General features: G+C 40.1%; 1 protein-coding gene across 11 annotated transcripts in view; it reads left to right on the forward strand.

Annotated features, from left to right (window-relative positions):
* Positions 1-26,296, forward strand: part of LOC124147998 — a 434,301-nt gene that overhangs the window by 358,785 nt on the left and 49,220 nt on the right. For 10 of the 11 annotated variants that reach the window (XM_048398395.1, XM_048398387.1, XM_048398385.1 and 7 more), the window contains one exon: positions 25,806-26,004. The gene's annotated coding sequence lies outside the window, so the exon portion shown is untranslated. Of the gene's footprint in view, positions 1-25,805; positions 26,214-26,296 lie in introns of those variants that run through there. The other variant, XM_046518909.2, reaches the window with a different exon arrangement.

The raw sequence follows: 26,296 nt of genomic DNA on the forward strand, positions 1-26,296 counted from the left end.
CACCCTATATCCCACCCCCAGACATGCTATATCCCATCCCAACCATGCTATATCCCACCCCACCACCCTTCCCTAGTCACCTTATATCTTATCCCAAGTTATCCTATAAACCCACCCAGAACCACCCTATAGCCCTGTGACCCAAGTCTCCCCAATATCCCACCTCTGCCACCTACACCTCACTTGAGCTTCGCCTCGTCTCTAGGCGTGTCAGCCCTATACCCATGGTAAACATCTAAAACCTGCATCACTTCGGGCTTTCTTCCCACATCAAGCAAGACTCTCCCAGACACGAGAGAATTCTGTATTGCCTCAGCTCTAGGATTGATTATGGTTGTTCTGGGCTCCATTTGGATTTTAGTACAGTAAACTACGGTTATAACGAACACGCTTATAACGAACTGACCGATATAACAAACTTATATTTTAGTCCCAGACATTTGTTGTATATATGCTGTATATAGGCATATAATGAACTACGGTTATAACGAATTAAAATTAGTGGTCCCTTTGAGTTCTTTATAACCGTAGTTTACTGTACTTTTATTTTGAAGACACCGTATATGTTGTTAAATAGGATAATTATGTTTCTGGGACTAAATGTCAGTCTGAGATGAGCTGACACACCATGATATCATTGATGTAACTGAATCACTGTTCAAAGGGGCATAAAACCGAACTCACTTACTCACTCATATCAACCCGACTGGCCCCAGAGTTACAAATGACTCATGGTCGTCTGGTCAACACGCTCCCCGGTCACTTAGCAGACTTGAAAGTATCCGATTTACAAAATCAATCAGTGTGAGTTTTGTTTTAAGGGGCTTCTATCAAGGGACACTACACTTGAAGGGCTTGTGGCACTGTCAGACACCCAGAAAGTTGAGCCTTTCCTTGTAAAACTGATGTCAGACACAACACAGTCATAAATCTTCCGGCCGGGCCTGACCAGGGGTCAGCAACACACAATCCCCTACCTCGGACAGGGATAGTCCACTGTCTGACCGCATTAATTACTGGATCAGAAAATGGCTACCCATTGCCACTTTTGCCGCAATATAAAAATGCGATACTTTGATCAGGGGCTATATGTTCTCGGAATTGGTCGTATGTCTGGCGGAATATTATGTGGGAAAGAGACGGAATACCAAGGGTCGTAGAAGGTCAATATCTTAGATTTATCGCTCGTCTGTTGCTGGTTATTAAACGGACAATTCTGTAATCAAGGGAATGGTCATTTTTGTCCCGGCTGGAATTATTACTAGACATAGTGCAATAAGCTTCTTACGGGGCTTTAATAAAGTGAGGAGACAATTTCTATTGTCGTCATTTCTCTTATTAAGTAATAAGAAAACTGGGCATGAAGATAAACTGTATATAGCACTGTGTATGTTAATGCTGTGCCTGGTGGGTTTAGTACACAGTGTTTGGGGAAAAGTCTTTATTCTCTTTGTTGGAGTTTGTCTGTTGATTTGGTTTGGACGGTATTGGTTCATTGACAGCCGGTGAGATGTGAACTTCCCATGACTCAGGATTGTGATGTCTGTGTGTGGTCAGCATTAGAGAAGTGCCTTTAGACTTTCTCTTGACATCAGTGGTGATGAATTGGTGAAGGCTTGTATTGTTTCCGGTCTTATGATATTACGTATCATTCTAAAACACTTGGTGAGGAGGGGATTTGTAATTCGGTGGCATCTGTTGCTCCCATCCATGTAAGTTTCACTATTTTCTCATCCCCCTCCCCTCCAACTCTCTCAACAAGCACCCCTACCTACTCCTCCCTTCCTCTCATCCCCCATCTACTTCCGCCTCCCTCATCCTCCTCTCTATTTGACCCACCCCCTCATACCCTACTCCACTCTCCCACCTCTCACCCCCACATCTCACTTCCGACCCCTCCTCTCCTAATCAACCCTTCTCCTAATCAACCTCTCACCCCTTACCCCTTCCCCCCACTCACTTCCAACCCCTCCTCTCCTAATCAACCCTTCTCCTAATCAACCTCTCACCCCTTACCCCTTCCCCCCACTCACTTCCAACCCCTCCTCTCCTAATCAACCCTTCTCCTAATCAACCTCTCACCCCTTACCCCTTCCCCCCACTCACTTCCACCCCGCTCTCCTTATTAACCCCTCCTAATCAACCTCTCACCCCTTACCCCTTCCCCCCACTCACTTCAACCCCTCTCTCCTAATCAACCTCTCTCCTAATCAACCTCTCACCCCTTACCCCTTCCCCCTTCCCCCCACTCACTTCCACCCCATATCAACCCCTCTCTCCTAATCAACCCCTCTCCTAATCAACCCCTCTCCTAGTCAACCCCTCTGCTAATCAACCCCTCTCCTAATCAACCCCTCTCCTAATCAACCTTTCATCCACCACTCCCTACCATTCCTTCTTATCAACCTCTTACCCCTCAACCTTCCCTGGCCCTCACCCCCCTCACCTCCAACCCCTCTTCTAATCAATCCCTTACCCCTTACCTTGCCCTCACCCCCACCCCCCTCTTCTAATCAACCTCACACACTCCCACCCCCCCACCCCCCCATCAACCTTCCATCCCTTCCAAACCCTTCCCCTTACACTCTTTCTTCTGGCCACCATTCTCTCATCAACTCCCCACCTTGTCCCTTCCAACAACCACGCCTCCTCCTCTCGCCTCTCCCCATCACCCTGAAAAACAAGACCACACCCACCAACACCATCAAATCCTAACATACGTTCTTTTCCCGGAATTAAGATATTATTTCGAGATGCTGACTTCATATCTCCTCATTCCACAATGTCTGTGGCAGGATAAGCTGTATTTGCTGAGCCAGCGTAATGAGGAGACTATGTGAACTGGCTTGAGTTCAGTCCATCCTGGTTAATACAAGACATTGTATTAATCTTACAAATGGCCATTCAATCCCTCAGAGGTATTCTGGCTAATGCAGACTCCGAGGGTAGAGAAGACCATGGCTTGCCTACTTTGGAAATCACCAGTGGGTATTAACTCAAAGCATCTATCATTTTGTTTCCTATAAGTATATTATATGGCAACTGTGGCCCCAAGGTTCATGCTTAAGCGAGTATCTTTAGGTCAGCATACACACTGTTATGTATCATCATTTATGTAATCAATTTCAGCTTTTGTTACTTGTGATATTGAAGATTTTAATCATACAAATTGTCAGAAGATGGACATATGGCGATGTTAAAGAAACGGTAGCGAGACACTTGGTGTCAGTATTAGTTGCTGACTCAACTTGAAAGATTTATATATTTGTCATGTAAGTTAAATATTCATACCACATGCCCGTAATATAAATAATGTATGAAAAGGTTGATATGTGATGATATTATTATTTTAACTGCATTTTATAAAAAAATGCATTAAATCATCTTCGAGTTGTGTCTCCATAATCTGTTTGTGAAATCAGTAGGGTATAATTTTCAAATGCGCAACATTCTTGACAAATCCTCTCTAACAACAACTAATTGTTTGCATATAAATGTTGGTCAGTGTTCAAAATTAAGGTGGTCACTGAGATCTTCTGTGGTATTTGAATCTGGAGATCCCTCTTTATCTTCCAACATTTCAACATGACAAGGAACCCATGACTTTTGTTCTTAATTACTAACACTTGGTTCCAAAACGGTGAATGAAAATTAAACCCTCTGAAATGAGGGTTTCATCACATGTCCAATTACATCACCAATTCTAGCACCAATCACACTCATCTTCAACTCTTGTGTCCTCACCAGGAACACATACTAAAATATTCTGCCGCATTGTTCAACCCTCCTCCGTGGGATTGGGTATATCAGGCTTACGTGATTGAACAGAATAAATTCAGGTTTACTGTAAAGGTTGATTTGCAAGCCTCGTTTCCATTTAAAGTGAAGTGCAATACAAATTGTCACTTACGAGCATCTCCCGGCCATGTGTGAACGATGCCGACAAAAATAAACCTATCACTGTGGCTATACATCCTACACTACACTAACAAGTCGCAGCGCCAAAGAAACTATGGACGTGAGCCCGGGGAGCGGAGTAAACTACAGTGTAATACAGTGGACGGAGGTGCCGTGCACAGCTCTACAGACACAAGTTAATTGATATTTATCACCCCTCGGTTGAGAGAGAAACTAACTAATTGATAAATACACTGTCTGATTGGAGCTACCAGACAGACCCCAATACTCCCTGACCGTCGATACTCTCCGACCCTCGGCACTCTCCAACCCTCGATACTCCAACCCTGTCAAGATCAGGTTCTTAGCCTGACCAGCCAATGTTGAACTTAGTTATAATGTGCAATACCATATATTATTATTATTGTCATTATTGAGGAAAGTTATTTGTAATTGCTCCCAATTGGTCAGCAAAATAAAAGGTTTGTGATTTAGAATTGGATGTGAGATTAATGTTGGCATCTACTCTCCAACCCTTTTCAAATCAAACAGTTCTTCATTGTTGAAGCAAGTTGTAGCCTGGGGCATTGCACAAATTGTTGCCGGAATTGTAGATATATGTCTGAGCTTGCTCAAGAAAATTAATAACCTCATATCCAGCCCTGATAACTTCCGACTCTTCCGTGATGTTGTGAGAATCACAGACACTATGCCCATGTTGAAGAGGGCAGTTATATTTTACACAACTGTGATATATATATATAGTGTATGGTATGTTAAACTTACACTCTAAGACTAGAGGTGTCATTGCCTGGAAAGTTTAGTGTGGACATATATTGACTCAAAAGTATCCAGAACACACAAGTTTGTCACAAGGTTCAGCATGTTCCAGTGAATGATTTCATCTAAGGAGGTAAAAACAGGAGAAAAATTATGTTTGTTAAACATTTTCGGGAACATATTATATTTTAATAACAATCCCAGGACCACCCCCACCACCCATAAGAATGGTCAGCATGTAACATGTTTAGCAACTAAACTCTCCAACCAGGCATGTTTGAAATTGTCCAATAAGACGCGAGTTGATACTAGTGTCCTCTCATTTGATTGGCTGTTATCTGATTTGATATGAAGGTTGGGTAACTAGATATATGTTCTCTTAACATCATTTTCCTTTCGTTTTTATCAGAAATAGAAATCAGATGATGATTAATCTATAACCAGAACACCATTATTCATTAAACATTTTAATATGTGTTGTCTCCATGGTCTGCTGCCCACTAGATCCAGACAGATAAGTGTCCCACGTGAGATATCACAATTGTCTCCTAACCAGTTCTTGCCAGATTCGGCTGGATATCCAGCTTGGGTTTTCAGACAAGAAATGTGTTGCATGGAAAGTAGTGTTAAAAATTAAGCAGGATATGTGATACCTTAGGATGTCGCAACACAATACCTAATGGTGTGTTAATTGATACTTAGTGTTTGTAGTTAACATTAATCTGGAGACTTATAAGATTCAGGATAAGTGACATTTCCTTAGGGACTTCTGCTTTTACTATTGGGTAGATGGCAGCAGTAAGCAGATCAGTTTTGCAGATGAGTGAAAAAAAGAGGTGATTCTCATTCCCACAGGTGTTGGTTACTTGGAGAATGTACATGTTGATATCACGACAGTAGCAGGGATCCAACTTAACCTCCTCGTAAATAGGACACATGATATTTTATGATTAATATTACACCCAGGTCAACTTCCAGCTGGACCCGTGAAGATCCGGTTTAGACAAGGTCTTCAGCAACCCATGCTTATCGAAAGAGGCGATTAATGGGATCGGTTGGTCAGGCTCGCTGACTTGGTTGATGCATGTCATTGTATCCCAATTGTATGGATCCATGCTCATGATATCAATCACTGCATTGTCTGGTCCAGACTTGATTATTTCACAGACTGCTGTCATACAGCTGGAATATTGCTGAGTGCAGCGTGAAACAACAAACAAACAAACAAAGAAAACTTCCAGCTGATTTGGCGTCCGACAGCACGAGAACTTACCGTAGCTATTGATGATGGAGACAAGGTGAAGTTGCCCTGCTTCATGTAGGCTGACATGTTGAAGACTTGGACAGATATATCTATTGTCTCTGTGTGTAGCAGTTCATACTAATTCAGTGACAGTTCGATTCACTGATGAAGTTATCATGGTACTGATTTTACTGTTGTGATCTGTTTCTTGATGGATTATTCGTTAACATCAGGAGGAGCATCTAAAAAGGGAGGAGGTTCCTGAAAACTTTCTTCACTCCTTGACTGACAGATATTTTCTTGGGGGAAAAATAAAGAATAAGCATTTTCTCTCTGATGTCCAGGTAATTGTGACAAATGTCTCTCATTCATCTGCCTTGTCCCAGCTCAATAAGTCTGTGATACACAACATGAAAGATGAAACATCCTCATAAAAACAGTTGCACCACTCTCACCATATGTGACACTGGCTTTCTATCACCCGCCTCAAGCGCACCACTCTCAGCTATCTAACATGTTCTCCAGGTATTGGAGTGGGAGTCATGAATCTTTAAATAGATGTAGCCGTTTTTCTTGAAAAACCATCTCGGGTACATTCCTCGGTGGAGTCCGTTCTATTGAGCAACTTGCACCGGGTGACATTATCATGTCTTCTAGTGATCACACTTTCTCAACTAATACAAGGTTTATTGTACTGTTGGTTTTTGTGATTAATGAAAAATATTCACGCACCCGCTTATAACCAATCTGTTCCAATTGATGATAATTGAAGACTTGGCACTAAAATCATGAAAACTACTTTAGGAAAAGTGTCACTAAATTGAATAGAATATCCGATCTCATCAATTCGTCTTGCTTACAAATAAGTACAATTTACCTTTTTGCGGAAGTGCCCATTTGGGTGGCGTGTAACATGAACGAAAATGACGCCTGTGTTGTATAAAGAACAATGTGGATCTTTGTAACGGCTTTAGTTAGTTTGTGAAAAAACAACGGAGTGTTAATTACTGGTCTAGACTGTGCGTCTGGGGAGACTTGCATCTATTGTGTGTGAAGCCGTATTGTGTTGGACCTCTAATAAGTCTACTTGTATAATCCATTTGTCTCTTTCCTCCTGACTCTCTGTCGGAGACGTCTAATGGTTCGGAGGATGGTATAAACGCCTTGGGATTACGAGCGTAATCCCAACAATGTCACGAGCACCAACATTTGCAACATCGTCTGCAACATCGTCTACAACACCGAATCTGTACAAACAGATTACTGAGATTTGCATTGGAAGAAAAGAAGAACATATTCGATATGGAGAGTTTGGGCAATGTTTTTATGAAGAAAATAGTTAATTTAAAGGTGGTAGCGTAGGAGGGATGATAAAATATTCATTGAGTTTGAATAATATACATATGTACACAGATTGTTGTGATTAGGGGCTAAAAAAACAGTTAAAATATTCATCACTTTCAAGGGTAGAGACAAGATTTTTTTTAATCAACTAGTCCCCAATTCAGTCTGGATTATTGACTACATAGAATGTTCCTTGAGTTTAAGAGAAGCCTTGGAGGCATTCATGGTGTAGCAGATGCTGTTTCAAGAATCAACAGATTCAAATGATTTCTCCAGTTTAAGCCATGACATCATTTATGGTTCATATACTACACAACAGTTGCTAAGGAACACACCTTTGACTAAAAATGACTATTTTGGTCCTTAGCAAATGTTGAGTAGTATTTATGATTTCGCAGTGATTTTGCATAATGACTTATAGTCACGTCTGTTTTAATATTTGTTCAGAAAGAGCCAGTTCCTAGCACCAAATCAAATGCAGTATCAAAAGCGTGACATCACCATAATAGTTTAACACTTGATGGGGTGATGTCATCATAATGTTTTATCACTTCGTAGCGTGACGTTACCAGATTGGTTTAACACTTGATAGGGTGATGTCATCATAATGGTTTAACTCTTAATAGCGTGACGTCAGCAGATTGGTTTAACTCTTGATAGGGTGATGTCATCGTAATGTTTTATCACTTCGTAGCGTGACGTCACCAGATTGGTTAAACACTTGATAGGGTGATGTCATCATAATGGTTTAACACTTAATAGCGTGACGTCACCAGATTGGTTTAACTCTTGATAGGGTGATGTCATCGTAATGTTTTATCACTTCGTAGCGTGACGTCACCAGATTGGTTTAACACTTGGCAGCATAACGTCAACATAATGGATTAACACTTGATAACGTGACGTCACCATAATGGTTTAACACTTGACAGAGTGACATCACCATAATGGTTTAACACTTGATAGCATGATATCATCATAATGACAATACCCGATACACTAAATTTGGCATTGATTCACATTTAACCCTAAATCGATTGTCCATGTTGATCTCGTGTTGATATCAATAAGTAAGTACAAACTATTTTTTTAATTACTCTTAACTTTCTTGGTTGTCTTTGGGATACCCTGCTTTGACCAGTCTCAGAATAGTGGTCCTACATTAATTTTTAACACTGCTGTGTGTACATTGAGGAAGTCTTGATTGATGAAACTAACTCAAAAGTGAATGTTTTTTAGTGTTATCTTCATCAGAAGGGTGGCCAGATGGGTAAGGTGTTTGCTACTTATGAGTAGTCCCTGGTTCAGTTCCTTGATCTACACCGTGAAAAGCCCATCCATTGTGTCCCTGGCATGGTATTCTTGTAATAATCCATAAACTTTATCTGAATTTCCTAACAAAGCAAATATGCTGTTATGAAAGAACAGCTGATTTTATTATTAAATCAGATTCAGATAAATGCACCAGACAGAAGTAAAAGACTGGCATGATTAAACACGCTACGCTTTGGTATTAGCAGATCACAGTTGCTATCAAACCATCTCGAACAATACCTACATATATAAGTATAGTTTTTATGGGTATTTGACACAAGGTGAGGTTATTTTCCGATGTCTGATTTACTGATTAAGTAACTATGAGAGACAGCGAGTGGGGACCAGCTCTTCTTTGATGTTCCTGCCGATCTATATGCAACAATCTCGAAACCATTATTTTGATAAAGAATAGGTTTTTGCGAGTCTAGGGTCAGAAATTGCATAGAAAAACATTTTTGTCATGAAACTCTCGGGCCTAGACTAGCCAAGCTATCAATTTGCAATTGATTTAGCAGAAACATAGTGCTTTTGTTCGTCCGCGTCGTATATAAAAAGTGTCATCATTATTTGACCGCTGTGCAATGAGATCGCAACATGAATTGGACTTCTCTATTCTGCCATACGAACTGACAAATGAATTTGGATCGATGGGAGGAATTAAGTGGTATCTTGAACAGACGACAGAACGGTCATACAAGGGTTTTTTGTGTTTTTAGTTAACTTTAAGGCCCAACCAGGCTGCTCATGAATTTCATGAAGTCATTTCAGCATAAAATTCATGGACCTTCCAACATGGTTGTTTTTTTATATAGATCAGGGGCTTAAAGTCAGAGTGTATATAACTTTTGTATCGCCTAACGAGATCAGGGTATAATGTTTCTCTGATGTAGAGGTTATGTGATCACCATGTTATAAGGTGGTTGTTATGTTATAAAGGTGGGCGTTATATGTGGGTGTTATACGTTTGGTTGTTGTGTTGAAAAGGTAGTTAGTTGTCTTTTAATGAAGGTGTCCAGATCTTGTTACTTGGGGATGCCAATTTTGTTTTACTAATTTTGCTCCAAATGGTTGATCTCATACTTTTTCCAATTCCCAGTTGAAAATTCAAGCACCATTTTCATCTATTATTGTGAAAATCCATCAATTGATACAATAATGATTCAGAAAACAAGATGTCAATTCAGCAAGTTCTTAGCAGAAATACAGAAATATAGAAAGATCAGAACAATAAAATTATTCAGGCGACGAACTATGCTGGGAAGCCCAAGCGTGATTAAATTACGAAAAAGATTGACTTAGTATACAGACGCTTTTTTAGCCCGGTGATTTCCCAAATGGCGTTCTACGTAGAGCACTCTCGTCTGCTGACTCAGCGAATAATTAAGCTGTACTATCAATTCACTTAATCAAATCATATATATGATAATACCACCCCTTGGACAGGAAGGGTCGCCATTATTGCTAGTTGTATGGCTGCTAGCATCTGCGATTGCAGACTTCACGCAGCCTGAATTTCATTTTGTGTATCTCTGGCCCTGGCATGATCATAGAGTTCTGCGATGCTTGTAAAAACAGAATTTGACCGTTTTGATTTATATGTGAGGGGTTCGGTTGATGGTACATTGTCGTTAAGAATGCTTGACTGGGATTAATTCTAAAGGGGTCTGATCTCCGGGTTTACGAATTTCGATATGTTTGTCTACTTGTGAGAGTGAAATTGAAAACCAGGAACTTAGTTTCAGATCAGTTGCTGCCACAGACCAGTGAAGAAATGTGATGAATTAGAAAAACCCATTTAACATTTTGTGTCTGAAAAGCACTTGGGAGGTGCCTCGTAGCTATTGGAAACCCATTTATCACAGGATTGTGAAAAATGTTTTTGTGTGAATTTTCACGTTTTTTTTCCAAGTCAGTAACTATATTGGTGACTAACGGAGCATTATATTAATGTGAATCCCAGCAGAGCCATAAACATTTGATCACCTAAATAGATTTACCTGAAATTGAAGTAGTTGTGAAGAATAGTGTATCATGTTAGTCAATATTATTTATCCTTCTGTCGTAAGTACTGGAAGAGAATATAGTACAGTGGTGAAGTTGGTAGTTCTTAGGGCTGGCTATCGATACAGATCATAGAGATCGATAATCGGGAACTACACTTCCATCAGTTATCAATGAATATCGGAGTTGCAACTTTGAGCAAATACGCAAAAAAAAGTCTGCAAGAAATCAGCATATTTCACTCCACTGGTGAGTGGTGGCACATTAATGCAGGGATTACTTTATGGACATCTGAGATGTAACACAAATAGTTACTTTCCATCTTCAGCAATTGACATGATGGACAATAAAAAAGCTGTTTGGTAAATCTATATCAGTGACACAATTTTCATATCGTTGATATTTCTTCCCATTGTTGGTAATTCCAATTAACGATCTTGTTTTGCCAGACCTAGTACTTTTAAGTAACATAAGTAAAATAAGGTGTAATATATATGTATATATATACATGGTCTGAGACCAGTAAAATTCAGGAAGGGAAAATATGAATTAATTCTTATTGACACAGGTGCTTGTTACTGGGAGAATGTATATGTCGATGTCACATCACTACCACAGATGAAACTTAACCCAGAAAGTACAGCGTGCAGGAACACTCTCCAAGCAGTAGCAGCCCTTAGGATATCTTAACATTTGCAAAAATGGCTCGGATTAAGGGGCTAGTGGAAATTTCTATCCCCAAGTAACAACCAACAAGCATCTCTCCCGTTTTCTAGTGAGATATTATCAGGAGCAAGGGGCAAGCCATTGTAATGGGAAATAGTATTTTGGTCCAAATGGTGTTATTGTCCCGTGTAGTCCAGCCAGGATCCTTGTGGTCACTCCCGGCAACTCCGGACATCGCAGACATTGACAAATGATGATGTGTTTCTCTACTGCCTGAACTCATTCGTTGGCTGCTGAAGCTGAATAGTTCCTCCCATGTTGTCACTACATGATTAGTACAATTGTTTTCCAATTCAGCAGGGAGCTTTTGATCTCTTTGAGAAATACTGGGTACTTTTTTGGTAAAGTCCTGAGAGAAGTTGTCATAGTAACGAGGCTCTGTGACCTTGACCTTGGGCGTTATACTTTTTTGCATGATTAACCGGACCACCTTTAAATGTTTGTTTGCTTGTTCATGAAATACGAAAAAAATGTTTTGTACAAATCAAGAAGAAACAAATGCTTAGATATTAGGAGTCATTTTATAATTTGAAATCATGAATCTTGACTCAGTTATCTGAGGGATGAGGATGCAGATAAAAGCTTGTTGCCATGACATTCAGCACAAACTTCTACAGCCTTCCTATCTATATATACAAGCCGTGTAAAAACATTTTTTTAAAGGAATTCTTGCACAGCAACTCAAATCAATATTCACACAACAAATCTGTTGATTACAAAAAATAGTAACCCAATTTTTTCAGGTGTGCTGTTCCATTACAGTTATGAATATATTTTCACTTTCAAACAATTCTCCACAATGCTACCCAACAAAGGTCAATACATAGAACTTTCATGTGCATCAGGATTGCCCTGCGTAGAAGAATATATTTATCACACCAAAAACTGTCGAGCCTGGATAATTGAAAAGAAAATGCTGATGCTGCAGAAAACAACAATACCTCCCAACCATGACACATTCTCGGGATGTTGGGAGTAGTAGTTCATTGAATTTCATATCATCAGAAAAATATTTTTCCATGAAGTTCGTGACTGTGATTCAATCCTCCGACGGGATTCTGTAACTGTTTTAAACAATCACTGTTTCCGTCACAGCTCAGGAGGGCCTTGCAGTAACCCTCCAGATACTTGGGTCTAGACACTGTAATTTGGCTTTCAAATTGAGTCGAGTGATTGAATTTGATCCTTTCTTTGAGAGATCACTGGAGACCCGGACAAAGAATAGGTAATTCCGACAGTGACAGTGTATGCTTCCCTTGTTCATGGCCTACCGTCTTCCATATGGGACAAGTCACTTGGTCCCCATCCAATGGTCATGGATGGGTCACACATTTGCTTGGTAGAGTAGTGTCCTAGCTGAATGAGGTGGGGGTGGGTTTGAATCCCGGATTTGTTCTGTATAAGAACTGTGGTTTGTCAGTATTGGGTCTTACAGAGAGCGTTTGAAGTAAAAAAAGAATGCCATTAGGAACCACAGCCTGTAGAAGCTACAGACCCTGACTCAACTTAGCACTTGGTCTGTCAGATGGTAATATTTTGCAGTTGACCAAATTCAGTGTTTAGCCTACCTGCCTGCCCGACAGTCAGAGACAGTCTATTTTGCTGACGGGTCGTCTCTTTTGAAAAGTTGCACGCCTCATGGTAGGGAGTTAAAGTTACTAAGTTGACAATCCACCAGTTTATTGCTATTTTCTGAGAACTTACATTCAACAGTACTTCATTAGTATAGAACATTCTGGATGGCAACATTATATCTTACCTGGTAACTATGCTCTCTGTCCAGTCCAGTGGTCTGACTGAAAGTTCGGGGAATTTTTTCTACACTGCCAAATTGCAGACATCATCATACAAATCACTTCCTCATTTGGTACATTTTAAACTTTGAAAATTAATATTTAAAAAAAAAATAAGAGACACTTCTGTGTTTGAGTATTTCATGGTCTTGTAGAGACCTAGTTAACCTGCAGTTTTGTTGCTGAATAGCAAAACACAACGTATTGCAAAGACCATTGATTGTTTTCACTGCTATCCTTTGATTGTGTGGAATGGGTTGGCCATAACAACGACCGACCCTGCTGTATTCTGTAATTTCTCAGTTGCGGAATATTTTGCAGAAATGTGCAGAAAAGTCTGTATCTTGCAGAAAATCACATTTTATTCAGAACTCATGCAACATTTATGGGTCACCTGCGTTGCGTTTTTAAAATTATTTCAAACATTGTAACACTTTCAAAACCATGAAATTCACAAAAACAAAGCTTAATTGACCGCATAATACAGTGGGAACTGAAATACAATGACAATGTATTGATGTGTATGTGTGACCGAGGGTTATTTCTGCCAATAGTGTATAGCAGTCAGACCTTTCCGTTGCTAATGAATATTTAAAATCTGTATGCACAGCCAGACATAAGGAATAACATGCAGCATGGGTCAAGGATTATCATCAGAAAACAGGAATATTGAATGCAAATCAGTGTTATTTCTCTGCGAAGTATCCAGATATCATCTTTTTGAGATGTTAAAAAACTATTTATCATCAAAGAAAATGTTAAAGTGTCAAGATACACATATACAGAAAACACTATTTGAAATCAAAATGGCTTCACACTTGAGAAATAGATTTGAATGAAAGGTCCCTGAAAGACTACTTGACTAGCAAGAAACTATATGAAGCAACTCCAAAGAGCTGTCAGACAGTGTGTTGAAATAAGCGCCAGCACTAAAAAATATTCATTCACTCTAATTTGTTTCAAGATTATAACTGCGCTGATTTGCGTCCCTTGGGTACACCAGAAACCTAAGATTCTGGGTTTGAATCCTGGTTTGCACTAATTATGTTTCAAGGTTTGTCAGCACCATACTGATGCTTATTGGTATAACCACAGTGCTACACAACTGAAACCTGCATCACTTCAGGCTTTCTTCCCACATGGAGCTGACACGCAATGACACAACTGGAATGCTGTACAAAGTGGCGTTAAACCCAACTCACTCACTCACTCACTCACTCACTCACTCACTCACTCACTCACTCACTCACTCACTCACTCACTCACTCACTCACTCACTCACTCACTCAAGATTATGAAGTATCTCTTTTGTTTACCACTTTAAACATTTCCAAGAAATACTTAAATGCAAAGTGCGTATCAAATTGAAATAACAAGATGTACAAGAGCCTTAATGACGTCGGCATGATAATCATCAATGTATAACAAGTTTTTTTAAACAGATGTGTTTTTGCAATCAGCATTTTGAATGCTCTACGAACAAATTTGACAGAAACATAGTATTCTCCTATACTGCTTTTTATTGCATAGAAAACAAGAAAAATATATTCCCTCCATATTACATTCCCAGACAAGGTAATAATTTTCCTGTAAAACATGACCAGAGCATTTACACATGTATTGTCCGAGAATGTTTCCCAAAACGGAAGTAAACAGAATTAATTTTCCAATTGAAGTCCCCTTTCCAGCAGTATTTGACTGAATGAAGCTATCGAAGTGTAATTTGTCCAAGTCGGTTGCTTTGTCCTGTTTGACTGGGTAGCAGACGCAGCAAGCTAGAAGGGCTAAAGTCAGACCAACGAACCATAGATCAATGTTTGTCGATAATATTAGGTCAATATCCATTTTCTAGTCATTCCCTCGCTTGTTTATGCATCGCCATTTTGGTCGTAAATACACAGGGAGATGGGGGTTATTGATGGTGCGGACTGAATGCACGTCCGGCTTGTCTGGGTTGACCAGTTGGGGTCCAGATTGGATGACATTTATTGCATTCATATATTCGTATCACATCCCGCGTATCTTACCTCTGTCTTGAAACTGTATCTGTGTGGCCAATCCTGCAAGTATTGGCGGCACCAAACGGCCATTCTGGTCAGTTGCTCCCCATCTTCATCACTCATTGTCCTCGAGCAATTTTCTTAACCGGACATTAACGGAATCACTTTCGTGTCGAAAAGACAAGAAAAAGGGTCTGTGCAATTTAGCGAACTGGACATTTAGAGAATTACTTATCATTTTGTGAAGATATATGAGAAAAATGGCTGTTGTTGCGTCTGCCATTCTCGACTTTGCTTAGTGTTGACATAGAGATGAAGTGAAGTGATCAAACCCTGAAATGATTGAGGAGTGTAATTCTGTTTGGAGCCATTTGTGTATTCAAAGTTATATTTAATTACCATATTTATTGCTAAACAGACTTTGTTCTGTTAAATTTGTAAACAAAATATCCATGGAATATAATGTATTGGTTTTTTTCTCTAAAATAGCCAAACATTTTGGATGGATATAGATTGGTATCAGCAAAAGTGTTGTACAGAATATCTTGTAACTATACAAGTGATTGATCCTTCCCATTTCAAAGCACTCTGTTGTGGATTCTTTGGAAGAGTAGCTTCCAAATACCCAGCATTATCAGCAGTAGAAACTAACATTATTAGTCCACTAGTATAATGATAACAAGTAGCAAAACCCTTATAAATGGCAAATTTCTACTAGTCCTTAGGGTACCTTAACTATTGGGCAGTTTGACAAGGACTACAGGACCAGTGCCAATTTCTAACGCTGATTATTTGGAGCTGACTAAGGGAGGATTGGATGGCCACCTTCATGGTCTGGTGGATAGTGCGTCTTCACAAAGAGGTGAAGGTCGATGGTTCGAACCAAAGGTGTTAAAAGATGGAACTTGTTGTTTCCTTGCCTAGTACTTGGTATTGAGGGGATAAAACAAGGGCTCGTCATCTTGGAGTCAGTGGGGTGTTCATGTTAAACTGCGGCATGGTATTTCAGTGGGCTAGCACTATAAGACCAGCTTAAACCCTGGACCAGTACAAGCAGACATGGACGCACACACTGATACATATAATACTATAATTACTATAATAAAATAGTTTTAAGATATTTTAAAAAGGTTTTTTGTTTGCTATACATGCTGGATGCCCTGAAAAAAGGTGTAAAAAGTGGATCTATTTATATACTGTTTGAGGGGCACAGTTGTGCTCCTCCCTCTATGTATAGGAAACAGGTAGTGTAAGTCCCAATGACCCCAGTTAGGTGGAGTGACTCGGCTTGTCTTTAGTGGTACAAAGTGTACGTACAGATCTGCCAGTTAATCTTTTAGTACTGAATGTTGTTAGTTTCTACTCTTCAGTCTGTGATATGTTACTCCTATGTTACTGTCCTGAGTTGACAGCTCCTAGAGACACACACATCATTCCTGTGGCAATATGGCCGAAATATTGCAAATGTGACGTTAAATATTCACTCACACCTTTTTGAAGCTTACCAAATAGCTATGTCCGCTCTTGTAACCAACGCCATCATTCAGTGTTATTACCAGCAGGCCATATTGGTTCCATCATTGTTTAGTTGTCAGTGTTATTCATTAAGCCACCAGCTCCAAACCCAGACCTTTCAATCATGATAACGAGATTAATTATTGAGCAGGTCAGTTATGCATGAGACATGTGTGGAACCTTGTAACCGGAGGAGCCAGAACGTGCCACTACCCGTATCACAATTGGCACATTTAATTATGTACTTGCCCCTGGAGGAAGTGTGCCATCACTCAGACAAGTTGCAATGTATAATTTAACCCCTCTGACTGTCGGTGTCAGGGAAACTTGCATCCTTGGAGGGGACTACATTGACAGATCACAGACACCAACTGTATATGTGTGTGTATATATATATATATACACACACACACACACACACACACACACACACACACACACACACACACACACACACACACACACACACACACCAACCAGTCCTTAAATATATACACAAACCAACCAGTCCTAAGATGTATACACAAACCAACCAGTCCTTAAATATATACACTGACCAACCAGTCCTTAGATGTATATACACACCAACCAGTCCTTAGATGTATACACACACCAACCAGTCCTTAAATATATACACACACCAACCAGTCCTTAGATGTATACACACACCAACCAGTCCTTAAATATATACACACACCAACCAGTCCTTAGATGTATACACACACCAACCAGTCCTTAAATATATACACACACCAACCAGTCCTTAGATGTATACACACACCAACCAGTCCTTAAATATATACACACACCAACCAGTCCTTAGATGTATACACACACCAACCAGTCCTTAAATATATACACACACCAACCAGTCCTTAGATGTATACACACACCAACCAGTCCTTAAATATATACACACACCAACCAGTCCTTAGATGTATATACACACCAACCAGTCCTTAAATATATACACACACCAACCAGTCCTTAGATGTATATATACACCACACAGTCCTGGTTAGAGTTAGGGTTCTTATATTCACCAACTAGTCCATAAATACACCAACTAGTCCATACATACACCAACTAGTCCATACATACACCAACTATTCCTTATATTCACCAACTAGTCCATAAATACACCATATAGTCAATAAATACACTACATAGTCCTTAAATACACCAACTAGTCCATAAATACACCACATAGTCAATAAATACACCACATAGCCCTTAAATATACCAACTAGTCCTTAAATACACCGCGTAGTCAATAAATACACCACATGGTCCTTAAATACACCAACTAGTCCATAAATACCCACCTTAGTCCTCAAATACACCAACTAGTCCTTAAATATACTAACTAGTCCTTAAATACACCACATAGTCCTTATATGCATCAATTTGTCTTCTAACTCTCTCGTTACACATTTGAACCAACAATCAGCAGATCCTGTCAGCTAAGGGAGACAACTCTTTACATCCCGTGCTTCTCTTCAAGAATGTGATCATCTGAAATCTTTCTCCATGAATAGACCATTCTTGTGTTAATTATTCCTTGATAGACAACTTGCAGCCTGTGTAAATACCTGCTCGTTTCAAGCGATTATGTCTGCAGGGCTTCTTACGTTCAATACTTGGTGATAGCCTCAATTTCAGAAATCCTGTTCTCATTAAAGCAAAATACACTCCAAGCTAGGTGAGACAGTGGGATATTCTAGGGATTTATTTCTGGAAGTACATTATTTAACCATTTATGACATTTATCAGACTGTTGTAGTGATTAAGGCCCCATGAAAACAATCAACGTTGGTTTTGGACTTAATTAAATGTGATACTTACCCCTTCCAATACCTATCTATGAGGCATCTAATGGGAAAGATATCTATCATGCTTGATACGAGTTTTCATTCTGTGATTGTTTCTGTTGAACTTTATCCTGATATTTTATAAATTACGTAAACAGAAAGTGTTAAGATGTTTAGGCATGCCAGATGGAATTTATGATTGCAACACAGAGGAATTCATTTCAATGAATTTTTCAGCCTGTTGATGTGTTCATCATTTGTGCTTGTTTGTTTCTCCAGTTTATTTGTGTGTACATTTCTCACATTATAAGTTGTAATAAGGTACTTTTGTCTAAAGGAGGTATGCCCTTAAGGCTCTAGGAACTTATTTTAACTGTGCCCATATGAGTTTAACAATGTCATTGTAATTTTAAATGTGCCTAGAATTTTTTAACATAAGGAATTTCAAGCCCTGAATTATGAATGGTACGACAATATTCTTCTTCATTTCAAGTTTGCTAATTGCAGTATATCTGGGTATACTCCTATCCACGTACTGAAGCTTGTTAATAACCCTGTTGACAGTGATGCAGCGTATGACGTCCATGACAGTTCATTCTCATTTGGGCAATTTGTGGATACAGAATCCATCTAGGAGCCAGTGTTGATAATTGTTCATTTATACTCCATTATCACAAGGCCAAACAGAGTAGATACCCAGAGAGCTTGAAGTAGTCCGATCTCTTTTCAAGCTGTCTGCTTCCGTTTCGCTCCGACCATTGTCCAGCTTTCCTTCCTGTCTGGGAGACGGACTCTGCAAACAGCCGTCTGCTCTGCTATCATTAACCTGGCCTCAATCTGACCCAGTTTCAGCCTGACAACACTGACCGTCTGCCAGTCCTACAGCCAGCTGTCAGACTTGACCACTAACCTCGTGACCTTGTGACCCAACAAGGTTCCTCCGACCCCTGGAGTGTCCTTGTCTGACCCTTCACCTCCGTGTCAGGTCAGCTAGCCCTCAATGCGGGTCGTTGTACCGGTAAGCCTCACTAAGCAGCCTGACCACACTGAGTGGTCAGTGTGTTGGCTGCTGGGTCAGTAGCAGCCCTGACTGGACTGTGGTCAATGGCGTTGTTGAAATCAATGGCGCTGTTGAATCGAGGCTCAACTAAGTCAGCGTATCTTGTTCAATAGTTAAGTCTCATGTGATGATTGTTAGTATTTCATGGGTCGGAACTGATTGTCAGTTCTTGGGTCGATTGTACTTCTTGAACTGACTGTCAGTTGTCAGGTAGCTATCATGGTCAGGGGTGTTTGTGCTACGAGCTTGCTGAGGCTATTAAATGGCTAATGTGTCAGTAATGATTCTAGGGAGCTTGGCTCGGCCAGTCAGTGGTCAGTGAAGAAAAATCACCTATTTTGATGGCATTTAGAGGTGTTTAGAGAGCAAATAGCCCCATGTTGACGCGAGCTGACAGTGCTGTTTTATTGGAGCTGGAGCTAAAGGAGAATGGCACTAGTACCGAGCTGCCATTAAGCAGCTCATTCAGAGTTCTGCTTGCAATGCTATCATCGCATCTGTTGGGATTATTTTTTTATGAAGAAATTATCTTCGGTAGGCTAATAAAAAATTCCCATGTTGTCAACTGTTTATGAGAATCCCAAGGACATCCATGACTGGTTGTGTTGATATTGAAACACCGATCACTGTATCAGGATGCAAGAGAAGAGAAATTAATGTCTCCCCATTCCTTGTATAGCGCTGCAAGGATCTGGTGAACAGATTGAATCCCCATATAGGCCTATATCGATACAGTTTGACCTGTCTAATCCTATCCTTGTCAGGGGAGGTCGGGTAGCCTAGTGGTTAAAGCGTTCGCTCGTCACGCCGAAGACCCAGGTTCGATTCCCGACATGGGTACAATGTGTGAAGCCCATTTCTGGTGTCCCCCGCCGTGATATTGCTGGAATATTGCTAAAAGCGGCGTAAAACCTCACTCACTCACTATCCTTGTCTAACTGGACCACCTACTGGATGATGATAAACCATATGTTTGTGACATGAAATGAACATACTTTCAGTGGAAACACTTCTGTCCAGACCAGATCATGTCCTAAGATGTACTGCTAATAAAGGTTGCCCCTTTTCTGAGGTGATTTTATTTCCCTGTTAACGGGACCAATAAACAGGGAGAGGCTTTAGTAATTAGGTTTACACTATTGTATTGAATAGGATGTGAAAATACTGTAAACATATATCAATTTAAGGAAATAAATATTTTTTATAAAAACACATTGCATAAAGGTAAATGGCATGTGAGGTAGGGCTGGGACGGGGAACTGGGATCGGGTGGGTTTTTATTAGACACGGGTACCCACAGGACAACCCAGACCCATGGTTGGTCATGTGATCTATTGTTTAATGACAAACATTCCCTATAACTCCATGGTTGCACTTACAAGTCTTTTAGACTATGCATGCATTCATTCCTTCTGACTTTTATGTGTTTGAATAAGAAAAAGCTTTGTCAACTTCAGTGTATGCATGATCAGATATATGTGTCTGCTATAGTAAAACTGTTCCCAATCAGACAAGTTTGACCCAACTCTTGAGACCTACATCGGGTACCCAGGTAGGGTCGGGTAATAGGGGGTCGGGTACCTGAGTATTAAATTTGACAATCACTGGATTGTCTGATCCAAACTTGATTGTTTTCCAGACCGCCGGCATACAGCTGGAATATTGCCCATACTGGGCCACTGGTCACATAGGGTTAAGTCATATGGAGTATACAAGTAACCCGCCACTGGTCATAGGGTTAACTCATATGGTGTATACATGTAACGAATCATACAAACCGCAATAGACATTTAAACCTATTCCACCAAATTTGGATCTGAAAAAATTCTTCAGATGACCAACACAATTACCGAGGGTAGACATGACACGCAGCATTTTGACAACCAGCGTCTGGCTTGTGTACGAATCAGAACCGATTTCCATACTACCAATGCCTGGTGCCAACCATTGTAAACACAGCTCTCTATCTCACCCGTGCTCCAAGCAGGGAGAATGTCCAGGGCAGGGGAACTCAAGCTCCGTAATACCCAGTAAGTTTGTTATTGCAAGGAAACTAGATTGGGCCCAGCTTCATGTAATACAATTTACAGTTACGAAGAGCTAACTTCTTCGAGAGTATTACCGAATTACGACAAATTTCCTCCCAACTTCATGCCTGAAGATTAGTTTTTATCTCAGATGTTTTTTCATGCTCTTGGCACAAGACTGGCCCTTTGCCACGACGTCGATGCAGTCGTGTCGATATCTTGCGCCATTTCCTCAAGACAAACCTCCAGTCAGATGGCGGTTTTACCGACGCCGCCTGTATCATACGCTCAAATGGACTAGAGACGAGTTGGTGTGAGAAGGTTGTGATTTACCTCGCTGTTAGCTGTAATGAATGAGAATGCAAACACACCAAACAATCATTTGATTTAAGTTACAATGTGACGCGGTCACACACACACACACACGTACTGGTCCTAGGCCTCCTTACCTTCAGGCTGGAAAGAAGCATCATTCATTAAAGTGAGAATGTATTCAATAATTCCTGTTTGGAAGTTTGAATGTAAAATGGGGTGATTGTTTTACTCCTTTGTTTAAAAAATCAAGACAATCCATGAAATTGAAGCACATTTATAAGACTTATTCAGTAATGCCTTCGAAAGGACATTGTAACCTTAAATTATGAAGCCATGGAACCCCGATTCCTCTAATTACTGTCTTGAAAGGTCCCGACTTCAACACGATTATTTCTTGAAACAGGATACTTTCTGACTTCAGAGAATCATCCAACTAAATATTTCACGGAATATATTTGCTGACAATGTTATTTCCCTAATTTGGAGTCACCCATGGACTTTTTGTTGGTATTCAGGGATGAAAATACTGTAGGGCTTAGTGGGCCTTGTATATTATGACCAGCATGAAAAAATGAAATCGGGGGTGGGGGGGGGGGGGGACATTTTTTCCTTTTGACAAAAAAGATTTAGGACAGCTTTGTTTGGAATTAGGTGTTGTGCTAGGAACATGAAAGGGATGCAGTTTGTAGCTGTTTGAGGAATGAAAACACAACAAGTTAAAAACTCTTGGCTCCTGAAATGATGGAAGAGGCGGTAATTGAAACCCCGATCGACACACGTTGATTTTCTCCTGGATTCTGGCTGTAAATATTGGTGTCCAACCGCTGACTACCAACTCTAAGTCATTGTCCTGCTGAAGTCAAACATGATTTTTATTCTTAATGGGAAGTTAATTTGGAAGTTTAAATATTATATTATATTTTTTCCAACCGTATACCATAATCACCGTATTAAGCACCCTTCCCCAATAAACGTCCCTATAAACTTCTAGACCAATCTGAAAGTAACCTTTAATAAGTGCCCCCTTGGAAACAGAACGTTGACATGACAGTCCGTATCATCTTGTGTATGTGACACATTTTGTACAGAAAACAGTAGTGCGGAAGGGGAAAATAATTGCCAAGTAACTACTATCGATGAAGATAAAGGTTTGTTCATTTGAATAAGAATGCTAGTATTTGAATCAATATTGAACTAAACACAACTGGTGCTATGCAGTAATTAGTTTTCATCAATAAATATTTTGAAAATACACATTTTGATACAGAATTATATAAATCTTTTTGTGTTTGATTCAATTCTATATGACAACACATCGCATAAACAAGACCTAGCTATTTAAAAAAATATTTTCCCTCAATACGATGCCCAAATTTGAATGAGTCAATGACATAGGATTTGATGATTTTTCCATGGCTTATTCCTAAACTTTAGATTGTTGAAGATAGTGTAATATCTAATGCATGACTGATTGTCTGTGCGAACGTTTTCCTCTTACCATTTGGAGCTTTAATTTTTTTAACTCTTCAATGGCCATGGTGGCCCATGTGGTTTTATTTTTATTCAGGGAGAGTCAATGGATTTTTCCAATTCTTTTCATTCGTTTTGTCATATTTTCAAAACAATGATTTTGTTTGAACAACAAGAGGTGACAGAAATCTTTCGCAATAATTTTGATTTCGTTTTGACAATCTTGACAACCTAAGCAGAATAATAAAATAAGACTAGCATCCAATTTTGGTGCCTCCAAAAGACAGCTTTACATGGATAAAAATGATGACAAAATATAAGAACACTTTCAAAAGTTGAACTCAAGAATAAAATTCTTCATTAAAACAAACCAACATTTCGATTCAATCAGTATTAATTAATTGAGTCAGGACTTCAAGGTTCGTCCCATTATTGTCTGTTAATGTGCAAGAATGCACCCCAGTCAGCTAGTATTCTCGTATGGTCAACAATCGATGTGGAAATGCCAAATCTACTCAACTCCATCGTCTGAACACTTTCACCCTGGGCTGTCTTGCTATACCATTTATAAAAAAGCGTGGATTATCTATGTATCTGGCAGTACAGATACTTGTCGGCTGCCCTGGCTGTGTAGGGGAATGTCGAGCCAGATCGTCTGGCGTTTGACAACATCAGCGAACATCACTGACCAATCAATCGCATCCGTCATTCTGACTGAAACATATCTGTAGCTACGACCCTAAATTCACAGACTGGCCATATATATCCTTCGTAAATACTTACATTAATTTGAATTTTTTTCCTTCCCAGACGTCGAGGGACTTTTTTCATGGCCTTGATTGAATTCATCGTTGGCCCTTTTTTTTTTTAACATCTTTTGATTGATGAACTCAGTAGGTTTATTGAATCATGGTTGAAAGTTTTCTCCGTGCACTTGAAGCATTTGTTCTTGTTTTTGAAAATTGTTCAAAAACTGGGGAATCTCTATTTAGGTGTGATAATTTGTTCGCGTGGAATTAAAATTCATGTTATTTTGAGTTTATTATTGAATTAGACTGCATCTGTGGAAAAAGCGGAACTATTGAATGTCAACTGCTTTCCCCGGTGTGAAATTGATTATTTTGACTTGTTAAGATAATGAACCCGTTTCTTTGCTTACTGATAAAAATATGATTGTTCAGATATGTCTTTCCAAAATGTAACAATATGCCGATCTAGTGATAAGTACAAGTTAAGTTGTAATGAGTTTTCAACATTTTTGTACACATTGGAGAATAATGACAAACACTCAAACAGCTCTGCTTGGAGTAAAGGTTGTTCCTTGAGAAACAGTCACTGGGAAGCTGGGAGCAGAGCTCCAGACAACCTGAATCTACCTGACGGAATTTGTTAAGAGTTGTTTGCGTATAAATACGCATTATCAATTTCAAAACCCCAATAGCATGACTGCGACGTGCGTAATTAGCCATGGTGATCTTTTCATCTTAAGTAAATAGTTTCCTTTCGGATCTGTAGTAATCGAGAGATTGCAGTCTTCACAGACATAACTCCACTGCAGTGTATAATGATTATTGTAACTTAAGACATATATATCATTGTTTCGAACTTACGTGACATGCGAAACACTTTGGTCAGCACATGAACTGATGCATTTTTGAAGGCACTTGGAACAGCGTCACAGCAGGGATTCCGGGTTGGAATTGGTCAGCAGCAGGCTGTGCTGGTCGTAAGTGTCAGGTGATGCATCAGGTGGTCAGGCACAGTGCGGGTGGCATGTCATCATACTCCGATGGTGTATAGCAATGCTGAATTTTCTGGTCCAGATTTGCTTTGTTCCAGGCCGCCATCATTTAGCTGGAATATTGCTGAGTGCAGTGTTAAACAAACAAACATAGGTCATCTGGCTATTTTCCATCAAATGTTAGATATGAGCTGTGGACTGGTACTAGTCAGAAATGAGCTGTTAATTGTTATATGTGCTGTGGACTAGTTGTATTTGAGCTGTGGACTAGTTGTATTTGAGCTGTGGACTAGTTGTATTTGAGCTGTGGACTAGTTGTATTCGAGCTGTGGACTTGTTGTATTCGAGCTGTGAACTAGTTGTATTTGAGCTATGGACTAGTTGTATTCGAGCTGTAGACTAGTTGTATTCGAGCTGTGGACTAGTTGTATTTGAGCTGTGGACTAGTTGTATTCGAGCTGTTGACTAGTTGTATTCGAGCTGTGGACTAGTATTTGAGCTGTGGACTAGTTGTATTCGAGCTGTAGACTAGTTGTATTCGAGCTGTGGACTAGTTGTATTCGAGCTGTGGACTAGTTGTATTCGAGCTGTGGACTAGATAGATGTGACCAATGGTGTTATCCTCCCCTGCTTTTCTCTGTGTCCACTACGCTACCACTCACTGGGCCCATTCATGTGTGAGGGGCTATTACTATTAGTGCTATATTGGACACATATCACCCGCCTGGTATTATTACTAAACATCGTGCGTTGATGTTTTTCCAGACATCAGTGAGACGTGGTCACTGGGAAGCTGGTCCCGGCAGCTGGCGGAGGAGCATGGTCAGCAGAGGTACAATGGAAGACATCGTGCAATCGACACACTGGTTCGCTAATGAGGTGAAGAATGAATCACTTGACGGATGGACAGAGGAGAGGAGGAAAGACAGATGGGATTACTTGGTGGAGTTTGCAAGAGATGCAGGTACGTGACATCAGCTGGCTTCTTTTTTCATTGCAGTCTTGTTTTTGTAAATGACTTATCCATATGAGATGTTTTTTAGGTAGTTTTTTCAGCCTCAGATTCATCCATCCTTCATTCACACCTGTTCCCCACCCCTTTCCTCACTGTTTGCCTCATTCCCCACCCATTCCCCTCCCCAGTCCCAGTCTCAACCCATTCCCCCCACCCAAGTCTCGACCCATTTCCCCCCCCCCCCCCCCCCCCCCCAGATTCAGCCCATTCCCCACCCCAGATTCAGCCCATCCCCCACCCC

Source organism: Haliotis rufescens, unplaced genomic scaffold (genome assembly GCF_023055435.1).
Source record: "Haliotis rufescens isolate VD_foot unplaced genomic scaffold, xgHalRufe1.0.p SCAF_18, whole genome shotgun sequence".
Taxonomy (NCBI): Eukaryota; Metazoa; Mollusca; class Gastropoda; order Lepetellida; family Haliotidae; genus Haliotis; species Haliotis rufescens.